This window comes from Chiloscyllium plagiosum, unplaced genomic scaffold (genome assembly GCF_037043375.1).
Source record: "Chiloscyllium plagiosum isolate Xiang-an unplaced genomic scaffold, Cpla_swu_hap1 HiC_scaffold_5, whole genome shotgun sequence".
Taxonomy (NCBI): Eukaryota; Metazoa; Chordata; class Chondrichthyes; order Orectolobiformes; family Hemiscylliidae; genus Chiloscyllium; species Chiloscyllium plagiosum.
In genome coordinates this window covers 90,104,592-90,116,676 of record NW_028270143.1, presented here as the reverse complement: position 1 = coordinate 90,116,676, position 12,085 = coordinate 90,104,592, and the positions used below count along the sequence as shown (strand labels likewise).

At 44.2% G+C, this 12,085-nt stretch overlaps 1 protein-coding gene across 1 annotated transcript in view; it reads left to right on the top strand.

Moving 5' to 3' along the window:
* Positions 1–12,085, top strand: part of nell3 (NELL (neural EGFL like) family member 3) — a 50,305-nt gene that overhangs the window by 24,765 nt on the left and 13,455 nt on the right. The window lies entirely within an intron of this gene.

Below are 12,085 nucleotides of genomic sequence, written 5' to 3'. Positions count from 1 at the left end.
AATATATCCCTGGTGGTGGGGTCTGTTTGGAGGTGGCGGACATGTCGGCGGAAAGGGGTGGGGAGGGAAATATATCGGCAGATGATTTGGTTTATGCGAAGATTGGTAGGGTGGAAGTTGAGCACCAGGGACGTTCTGTCCTTGTTACTGTTGTAAGGATGGGGTCTGAGGGCAGAGGTGCGGGATGTTGACGAGATGCGTTGGAGGGCATCTTTAACCACGTGGGAAGGGAAATTGCGGTCTCTAAAGAAGGAGGCCATCTGGTGTGTTCTGTGGTGGAACTGGTCCTCCTGGGAGCAGATACGGCGGAGACGGAGGATTTGGGAAAATGGGATGGCATTTTTGCAAGAGGTAGGGTGGGAAGAGTTGTAATCCAGGTAGCTGTGGGAGTCGGTGGGTTTGTAGAAGATGTCAGTGTCAAGTCGGTCGTCACTGATGGAGATGGAGAGGTCCAGGAAGGGGAGGGAGGTGTCAGAGATGGTCCAGGTAAAATTAATGTCAGGGTGGAATGTGTTGGTGAAGTTGATGAATTGCTCAACCTCCTCGCAGGAGCATGAGGTGGCGCCAATGCAGTCATCAATGTAACGGAGGAAGAGGTGGGGAGTGGTGCCGGTGTAATTACGGAAGATCAACTGTTCTACGTAGCCAACAAAGAGACAGGCATAGCTGGGGCCCATACGTGTGCTCATGGCTACCCCTTTGGTCTGGAGAAGTGGGAGGATTCACCCTACTGCCGTGGTCACCACCACCTCCGCCCCCACTAGCGCCACTCACCTGCATTTTGCTGACACGCCCCCCACAGACCCCACTGTCACTATCCCCAACCCCCAGAAACCCCGAGGAGAACACTACCCTTGCTCATGACTCCACCCCCATTCCCCCACCACCACACCCTCTCCAGTTACAGGTTTCACCCCCACTCCCAGCTCCATGCCCACACCAGATCCTAGCTCCCAGCCCTGCCGAGTTTTCACCATCACTCCAGACCTCCCCCTCACTGAGAACGAACGATCAGTCCTCAGCAAAGGACTCACCTTCATCCCCCTCCGTCCACGCATCAATGAATTTAATACATGCCGTGACGTCGAACAATTCTTCCGTCGCCTCCACCTCCGTACTTACTTTGACAATCAGGACTCCCGCCCACCTTCCAAGGAACCCTTCGCCCACCTCCAACACACTGCATCCACCTGGACACCTCGCGCTGGCCTATTACCTGCCCTCAACCTCTTCATTTCCAACTGCCGCTGGGACATTAACCGCCTCAACCTGTCTACGCCACTCCAACCTCTCACCCTCACAACGCGCAGCCCTCCAATCCCTCTGCTTCAATCCCAACCTCACTATCAAGCCAGCAGATAAAGGGGGCGCAGTGGTAGTCTGGTGCACTGTCCTACCGCTGAAGCCAAATGCCAACTCAAAGATACCTCTTCCTACTGCCCCTCGACCACGACCCCACCCCCATCACCAAACCATCATCTCCCAGACCATACAGAACCTCATCACCTCAGGAGATCTCCCACCCACAGCTTCCAACCTCATAGTCCGGGAACCCCGCACTGCCCGGTTCTACCTCCTTCCCAAGATCCACAAGCCTGACCACCCTGGCCGACCCATTGTCTCAGCATGCTCCCGCCCCACTGAACTCATCTCTACCTACCTCGACACTGTCCCATCCCCTCTAGTCCAGGAACTCCCCACATACATTCCAGACACCACCCACGCCGTCCACCTCCTCCAAGACTTCAGTTTCCCCGGCCCCCAACGCCTCATCTTCACCATGGATATCCAATACCTCTACACCTCCATCCGCCATGACCAGGACCTCCAAGCCCTCCGTTTTTGCCTCTCCAGACGTCCCCAACAGTACCCTTCCACCGACACTCTTATTCGTTTGGCAGAACTGGTCCTCACCCTTAACAATTTCTCATTCGAATCCTCCCACTTCCTCCAGACCAAAGGGGTAGCCATGGGCACACGTATGGGCGCCAGCTATGCCAGTCTCAGTTGCCCTGGGGTTGAAGTATTCCGAGGCGGAAGATGAGACGTTCTTCCTCCAGGCATCTGATGATGAGGGAGCGGTGGTGAAGGAGGCCCAGGACCTCCATTTCCTCGGCAGAGTGGGAGGGGGAGTTGAAATGTTGGGCCACGGGGCGGTGTGGTTGATTGGTGCGGGTGTTCCGGAGAAGTTCCCTAAAGCGCTCTGCTAGGAGGCGTCCAGTCTCCCCAATGTAGAGGAGACCGCATTGGGAGCAACGGATACAATAAATGATATTGGTGGATGTGCAGGTAAAACTTTGGATGTGGAAGGCTCCTTTTAGGGCCTTGGATGGAGGTGAGGGAGGAGGTGTGGGCGCAGGTTTTGCAATTCCTGTGGTGGCAGGGGAAGGTGCCAGGATGGGACGGTGGGTTGTAGGGGCGCGTGGACCTGACCAGGTAGTCAGGGAGGGAAATGTCTTTGCGGAAGGTGGAAAGGGGTGGGGATGGAAATATATCCCGGAAGGTGGAAAGGGGTGGGGATGGAAATATATCCCAGGTGGTGGGGTCTGTTTGGAGGTGGCGGAAATGTCGGCAGATGATTTGGTTTATGCTAAGGTTGGTAGGGTGGAAGGTGAGCACCAGGGGCGTTCTGTCCTTGTGGTCTCTAAAGAAGGAGGCTATCTGGTGTGTTCTGTGGTGGAACTGGTCCTCCTGGGACCAGATACGGCAGAGGCGGAGGAATTGGGAATACGGGATGGCATTTTTGCAGGAGGCAGGGTGGGAAGAGATGTAATCCAAGGAGCTGTGGGAGTCGGTGGGTTTGTAAAAAATGTCGGTCGTCATTAGTGGAGATGGAGAGGTCCAGGAAGCGGAGGGAGGTGTCAGAGATGGTCCAGGTAAATTTAAGGTCAGGGTGGAATGTGTTGGTGAAGTTGATGAATTGCTCAACCTCCTCGCTGTAGTGGAGGAAGAGGTGGGGAGTGGTACTCCTCGGATGCTGCCTGAACTGCTGTGCTTTTCCAGCACCACTCTAATCTAGACTCTGGTATCCAGCATCTGCAGTCATTGTTTTTACCTAATTGAACCTGGCTCCCTGGTACTGTGAGGCAGCAGTGCTAACCACTGAGTCATCATGCCAGCCCTCATTAAATGTATTTTGTCTCTCATTCATTGTATTCTGTCTTGGCATAAATGAATAACAAAGGAACAATAGATATTGATAACATTCAATTTAGGATTAACCATTATTGGTCAACTAGCTGTTTCATTGGTCATTATTACAAAACACATAATGCAGAGCAGGGCTAGAAATGCAGGATCAACAAGCTGTTCAACTGACTGATGTGATCCTTGGTGACATATTCTCCAAAGAGCTGAAATGAAAATGATAGAGTTTGGCCTGGAGTTTATGGTGAGCTGTGAAGCATGGGCAGTCACTGCTGACCATGACTTGACTCTTGCTGAGATCAGTTAATCTCTCAGTGAGAATTTCACCTCTTTGCACTGTGCAGTGGTAATGCTACCTGATAGCAACCTTCTATTTTTAGAAATTCCCAGCATGGAGTTGTAGTGATGTCAGCCTGTCTAAGCAGTTAAGCATGCTCGTAGATTTTCATGGATACACAAACAAGAATCAAAAAGTAATAAAATCACTTTTAACTAATTTTATAAAGAGCAAATTCAATATAACAACATTCATTGAAGGTAAAATACTCGACAGCCTTAGAAAATTAATTAAAAATTGACTAAATGATCATTTACCAATACTCTACTATACCTACTATACAATTCTAAACATAATTTACCAAGGCCAGCTTTGTTCTTCAAATGTTGTTAATCACGTCACTGCTAAATAAAGTTCAATTAAACCTAATAGTCATGTGGAAGTGGGTTTGCTGCTTTAGGAGGTCCCATGCAACCAGTGCACTGCAACATGTGTCCCGACTTATTCTGGGCATGTTCAGCATCTTGAAATCTCAGTCAGTTTCAGCGAGGTAGTGACAATGCTGACAGTTTATGGTTAATCCACACCCCTACCTCCCCTCTGCAAAATAGAGGCCAAAATGTTTATTGCTTGCAACCAGTACCTGATGAATAAATTATTCTTTTTGTATTTCTGCAATGAGTATCACTTCTAACGCAGTAAAAAAAATGCTTTGATTTGATTTCTTTTGCAGCTTCTTCAAAGATATTGTCACAATCCAGCCCTCTGCAGATTTAGTTTCTTTCTTATGCCCTACAGAAAAGCCTGTCAAGCCACTGCTTCCTTATTGTTGAGTTATGACTTTAGGTACAAAGTAATTTTAGAATCGATGCCCTGAGCAAATCATAAACTGGTTTCTTGTTCCTGGATTAGAAGAAATATTTCCAAAATGCCTCCACGTTACTATAATTAATGATTAATATGCAATCACAGTAGACTTTCAACGTCTATAAAAATACCAAGCAGATTTATATCTGCAAAGGTTTTGGAAGCAAACTTTTAATTGTGAGTGACAAAGATTCAACTACCAGCAGGTTAAAATCTGTTCAGGAAAGGGTTAAACCAGCAAACTAGTCAGTTAAATAATTTTTCAATAGATTTGATTACAGATCTTTAAAACATAAAATTAACAAATGCTTCTGAAAGTGATAGCCACCTGTGTACTACTTGGACAATTCTAACCCTGAAGCTGTGTCTTGCTTTCCCATCTGCTATGATGAGGTCAAATCTGCAACTTATTTGTAAAATCCAAAGTCTCCTGATTCTTGTCTCCACGACCTTTCAAGAGTCAGCCTGTGAAAGTGAGGCATTTTACTTGAACATTGTGCTGTAGCCTCTAAATCTTGTAAATTTGAACAGTGGCCATTTGTGGCACAATATGGGCTAATATGGAAGGAAGTACGTGTTATTTATTTATGACATTGATACTCCATTTCCCATATTGATTAAAGCATCTCCAAAAATATCCAGGACTTGTGCCTGAAACAGGTGAATGATTTTTGTGCATACATATGAATAAAGGCTTAAAGTCTGTTTGACATGTCCTTTGGAAACATTTGACTGCAAGATTGTACCATGCATGAGAAGTCAGTTTCTTCAGATGCTGAACATTCAAACTTTCAGTCCTTAAATGGATTGTTAAAGGGCCACCATCAGAGAGGTAAGATTCAACTATTATACTTAATTTATTGCTGTATTCTCTCTAAATTAAACCCATGGACTGGTCAAGCTCTCATATCCATGAGTTGGCTGTAACACAGCCATTGGCGCATAATTCTTGAGGTAATAAGTGAGACAGACAAGTTTGTGGTCTTGAGCACATGTGATGTGCTGCATTGGGATTGTATCCACTTTGTGACTGATTCAATTTCTATATGACATATCTGCCAAGTACTGCCTTCATTCATGTTATCTTGATTAGGTTGTTATATTATGGGTAAATGTCCATGCTGCAACTTTACTCCCAGGACTTGGCAGTATTTAAAGACCATCCTTCCAGATTCTTGGACTGGTTAGTTGTATTTTCATGCATTTTCTGGAGAGAGAGAGAAGTTTTGCAGTGGCAGATGCCCATCCAGTTTTGGAGGAGGCACTTTGTTAAAACTAAAACAAGTGAGAAAAGACACCTAAATCGGCTTTCCAGCCTGTATTGTGTTCAGAACGGAGCAAATTGTTAGCATTGCTGTGTCCACAATCAGAAAAGAATGCAGGTCAACGACATTGCTGTTGTGGCAGTGCTGCTAATGGAAATGCAGGTAACATTTGGCTGTTATCATCATTGAAACCACTTGAGCCACCTCCTGCATATTTGATGATTTAGCTCCCAGCTCCCTTAAGCAAGTAATTCAAAGCAATCCCTACTTTAGAAAAGAAAATTACACTCAAAGCAAATTTCATTTTTGACACTTTCTTTAAGATATTGGACACTGTCCTTTTGGCTCCACGCTGTAATACAGATCCCTTTTTTTCTGAAGAATCAAGAGTACATCTTTAATTGCTTATGCATATGGGTAAGCGAAGACTTGGGTGGTTCTTATTTTTAGTAAAGAAACTGTGGTGGACCATCTGGTCTCAAGATCTTGGATCCTCATGTTAAATTGCTGCCTGATGCTCCTCTGGTCTGTTATACCCAAGGGTGGAAAGATAATCTGCCTCTTAAAATTTGTGTGTCGTTCATCACTGCTTCAGGCATGCATGCACTGCGGAGTAACAGCAGAATGGAAAATGTTGCTTAATTTCTTAATGTGTCTGAAGCACATAAAGCTGAGGAAATATAAGGCTGAGATCTAGGATTTTCAAGATTCTTGGTGAAAGGTGCAAAAATCTTGGGATGATTTGATATTTTATATGCCATCCTCAATATGGAAACGATTAAAAGTCTGTCACTATGTTGTGGGTTTTAGACATGAAGTTCAGTAAAGGCAATAATTAAATCACAGCACACAATTAACTTTTGTGATGGATTTTCAAATTTGCTGATGACACAAAACTAGCTAGGAATATATCGGCTTTTTTGCTATAACACACGTTTCATTAATGCGGATTCGCTATAACATGATTGACGAATTGGGAACACTATTTCTAGAGCACAAACTTTCAAAGCGTGAATTGGTTATAACACATTTGGCCCCATTAGTTTAAATGGTGCTGCTTTTCCTTTTTTTTTTAATAACATGGGGTTGCACGAGAACAGAACTACAGTGTTATAGCAGAAGTGACTATATTTTGTGAAGAGGGTACATGGAGACTTCAAACAGACTTGGACATGTTAAGAGAATGGGAAATAAAATGGCGGATGTGAAATTTGATTGGCAAGAAAAAAAAAGAATTATTTCTGAAATGGTGGCTCAGTGGTTAGACAGATGCCTCACAGCGCCAGGGACCCAGGTCCAATTCCAGCCTCTGTGTGGAAATTACACATTCTCCCCATTTCCTGCAAGTGCTCTGGTTTCCTCCCCAAGTCGAAAGATGTGCAAGTTTGCTGGATTACTTATGGGAAATGCAAGGTAATAGGGTAGAGGGTGGGATGCGCTACAGAGGATGGACATTGATTTAATGGGCCAAAAGGCCTGATTCCACACTCTGTAGGGTTTCTATGATTCTGGTGTGAGGTTGGGAACACCAGGTGTCCAAAGGTTTTTGGGGGTCCTTGCCCATGAATCATTAAAAGCTAACATGTAGATACAGTAAGCAATTAGGAAGGTAAATTATAAGTTGACCTTAATCATCACAAGAGGATTTGAGTGCTCTAGTAAAGATTTCTTGCTGTATTGTATAGAGCCTTAATTAGATCACTCGAGTTTTGGTCTTCCTATAAAAGGAAGGATGTACATTCCATAGAGAGGATGCAACAGAAGTTCAGCAGTCTACACCTCAGTATTGTTTTCAAAGGCTAAGGAAGCTGGCCTTGTATTATCTAGAATTTTGAAGAATGAGAGGTGATCATATTGAAACTTGCAAAATTCTTAGAGGGCAGTAGAGGGTGGATGTAAATGGGGTATTTCCCTGCCTCGGGCTTCTCGAACTAGGGTCACAATTGAAATAAGGGATAGGCCATTTAAGACTGAGGTGAGAAGAAATATCTGTTGTTGGAGGGTGGTGACTATTTGAAATTCTCTATTGCAGAAAGTTGTAGAAGCTCAGTCATTCGGTATATTCAAGATGGAAATTTGTAGTTTCTGGAGATGTGCTTTCAGTTCCAAATGTGCTGTTATAAGAAAATATCTTAAAAGCATTCTGCGAACTCCTCGTCCAGGCTGCCATTGCCAAACTGATTTTCTTAGTTTATATGTAGATTCAAATACAGCAATGATTGTTTCAGTCCCTTTATCACAAGCACCCAACATTTCTTCTTGTATACTTCGTTCTACATTGTGGTTATTGTTTGAAGACCTGGGCATCACTTCCACTGGTGAATTCTTTTCCCTTATTATTACCCATCTTCAGCTAAATTGGTTTTTGCATCCTAATCTCCTGAAACAAGGTTTTTCCTAACTATTGCACCAATGACATTTTGATGAACAGTGCTTCCTCTCCACCTTTACCCAGTTTCTTATTCTCCCTTAATGTCACATACTCCTCAATATTTAAGAACCCTCCTGCAGCAATATCTCTGTAATGGCTATCTGATCATACTTATTTACATCAATGTGTGCCATCAATTTATTTACTTTGTTCTGAATGCTACACACATTCCTTTACAAAACATTTGGTTTTGTCTTTTTGTTATCATTGTAACATTTGGTCTCAATTGTAGGTGTGTTCCTAGGTTTAATATCTCTGTCCCTTCATGCCATTCTCTTTCCTTTATTTCCCATATTACTACTTTGTTTGCACCCCTTAATTACCTACATTTGAGTCAGGCTTGACTTCTTAACCGCAATGTTTAGTTTAAAGTTCTCTCTGCTTTCCTAGCTTATGTTTTTTCTGACATTGGTCCCAGTCCAGTTCAGATACTGACTGTTCCAATAGTATCTACATTCCCCAGCACTAATCCCAGTGCCCCATGAACTGGAACCCATTTCTCCCACACCAGTCTTGGAGATCCATGAATTTCACTAATCTTAGATTCCCTCTCCCAATGGCACATGGCTGAGGTAATGATCATGAGATTATTATGCTAGAATTCACCACCTTCGGAATCTCTTCAATTTGGTTCCAAATTCTGATCCTTACTGTCTAAGCAGAACCTCATTCCCAGTCCTACCTCTGTCCTACAGACACCACAATGACTGAATCCATCCCCTCCACTGAGTTTCTGTCCAGCCTAAGCAAGTGTCCTGACCCCTATAACCTGGCAGGTAACATTGGCATCTGGATTTGCACTTCTAGCTGCAGAGACCAGTGTTAGTCTCTCTCAATATGCTATACCCTGCTATATGCCTTTTTGCTAGGCCCCCTCCCAACATTAATGTCTTTCTGTATCACAGTGCCATGGTCAGTTAGCTCATCTATCCGGCAGCCTTCATCCTCATCTAGAGAAGCTGAAAAAGCCTCAAACCTATTGATTAAAGGCCGACACTGTTGTGCTCCTTGACAAAGAAAAATAGAAAATAGGTTCAGGAGTAGGCCATTTGGCCCTTCAAGCCTGCACCACCGTTCAATATAATCGTGGCTGATTGTGCAATTTCTGTATCCCAATCCTACTTTGTCCCCAATGTCTGAATTCCTTTAGCCACAAGGGCCATGTCCAGCTCCTTCTTGAATATACCCAATGACTGGTCCCAACAGCTTCCTGTGGTAGAGAATTCCACAGGTTCACAACTCTCAGGTTCACAATTCTTCCTCTTCTTAGTCTACCCCTTATTCTCAGACTGTGACGCCTGGTTCTGGACTTCCCCAACATCAGGAATATTCTTCACGCATCTAGCCTGACCAGTCCCATCAGGATTTTATGTTTCAATGAGATGCTCCCTCATTCTTTTAAATTCCAGTGAGTACAAGCCCAGTCGATCCAGTCTTTCTTGATATGTTACCAGCCTCGCTTGCAGTCACACCTTCCTGTCCTTGACCACTGACCAAATTAAATAATGGGTGTGCCCACCTCCTGGCATAAATTGTTTGACTAACTTTCTCCATTTTGTCGAGAGTGTGTTGCTGGAAAACACAGCAGGTCAGGCAGCATCCAAGGAGCAGGAGAATCAACATTTCAGGCAAAAGCACTTCATCAGGAATGAGGTTGTGAGCCGAGGGGATGGTGAGATAAATGGGTCTGGGGGAAAGATAGCTGAGAGTGTGATAGGCTGATGGAGGTGGGGGTAAAGGTGATAGGTTGGAGGGGATGGTGGAGCGGATAGATGGGAAGGAAGATGGACAGGTTATGAGGGAAGTGCCGAGTTGGAAGGTTTGAACTGGGATAAGGTGGGGGGGGGGGGGGGGGGGTGGTGCGTGGAATGAGGAAACTGGTGAACACGTGAGCGATTTCACCAGTTTCCTTATCTCCCCTCCCCTTACAAATTGTCCTGATGAGCGCAAGATAATGAACAAAATGTGTCTTTTTTTTCCAAACAAAGCCTGATAACATAAACATTTAAACTGTTTACCAGATACTCAACAAATATCTGGCTTCTTCCCTGTAGCAAAGTAAAAGCAATCCCTACAGGGTGAAAAGTTTCTTTTAAAACAAGCAACTTACTTAACTCCCTTAATCACCCAACTCTGAGAACTCTGTTCAATGTCACACTCGGTGCACAATCACACTGAGATGCTATTACCTTTACATTTCTGAAAGAAAAAGACAAGGTGAAACTCAACTAATTTCCTTAATTAATTAACATCAGCTATGCTTCCAGTGGAGACCTTCTGAAACTCTGCTTAAAGCTGGGAAATGTAAATTTCAATGAAATGTTAATTTATTTCTATAAGCTTTTTTATAAACTTAAATCCAGCAATCCATGGAGTCATAGAGATGTACTGCATGGAAACAGCTCGTCTATGCTGACCAGATATCCTAGATAAATCTAGTGTCATTTGCCAGCACCTGGCCCATATCCCTCCAAACCCTTCCTATTCATATACCCTTCCAGATGCATTTTAAATGTTGTAATTGTGCCAGTCTCCACCACTTCCTCTGGCAGCTCATTCCATAAACGCACCACACTCCGTGTGAAAATGTTGCCCCTTAGGTCCCTTTTAAATATTTTCCCTCTCACCTTAAATCTATACCATCTAGTTTTGGACTCCCCAGGGAAAAGATCTTGTCTATTTACCCTATCCATGTCCCTTATGATTTTATAAACCGAGATAAGGTAATTCCTCAGACTCCAATGCTCCAGGGAAAACAGCCCCAGCCTGTTCATCCTCTCCCTACAGCTCAAATCCTCCAACCCTGGCAACATTCTTGTAAATCTTTTCTGAACCCTTTCAAGTTTCACAACATCTTTCCGATAGGAAGGAGTCCAGAATTGCATGCAGTATTCCAAAAGAGGCCTAATCATTGTCTTATACAGCTCCAATATGACCTCCCAACTCCTGTACTCAATGCACTGACCAATAAAGGAAATCATACCAAACACCTTCTTCATTATCTTATCTACCTATGTTTCCATTTTAAAGGAACTATGGACCTGCACTCCAAGGTCTCATTGTTCAGCAACACACCCAGGACCTTACCATTAAAAGTGTAAGTACTGCCCTGATCTGCATTTCTAAAATGCAGCACTTCACATTTGTCTGAATTAAACTCCCATCTGCCACTCCTCAGCTCATTGGCCCATCTGATCAAGAGCCCATTGTAATCTGAGGTAACCTTCTTCATAGTCCACTACACCTCCAATTTAGGTGTCATCTGCAAACTTACTAACTATACCTCCTATACTCGCATCCAAATCATTTATATAAATGATGAAAAACAGTGAACCCAGCACCACTCCTTGTGATCACAGGCCTCCAGTCTGAAAAGCAATCCTTGACCACCACCTTCTGTCTTCTACCTTTGAGCCAGTTCTATATCCAAATGGCTAGTTCTCCCTGTATTCCATGAAATCTAACCTTGCTAATCAGTCTCCCATGGGGAACCTTGTCGAATGCCTTACTGAACTCCATATAAATCACATTCACCGCTCTGCCCTTATCAATCCTCTCCATTACTTCTTCGAAAAACTCAATCATGTTAGTGAGACACAATTTCCCACACACAAAGCCATGTTGACTATCCGTAATCAGTCCATGCCCTTCCAAATACGTGTAAATCCTGTCCCTCAGGATTCCCTCCAACAATTTGCACACCACCTATCTCTTGTTCACCAGTCTATAATTTCCTGGCATTTCCTTATCACTTTTTTCTTAAATAGTGGCACCACATTAGCCAACAACCAATCTTCTGGCACCTCACCTATGGCTATCGATGATGCAAATATCTCAGCAAGGGGCCCAGCAATCACTTGGGCGAATGTGAGGACTGCAGATGCTGGAGATTAGAGTCAAGATTAGAGTGGTGCTGGAAATGCATAGCAGGTCAGGCAGCATCTGAGGAGCAGGAAAATCAACATTTCGGGCAGGAGCCCTTCAGGAATTCCTGATGAAGGGCTCCTGCCCGAAACACCGATTTTCCTTCTCCTCGATGCTACCTGACGTGCTGTGCATTTCCAGCACCACTCTAGCCTAGCAATCACTTCCCTAGCT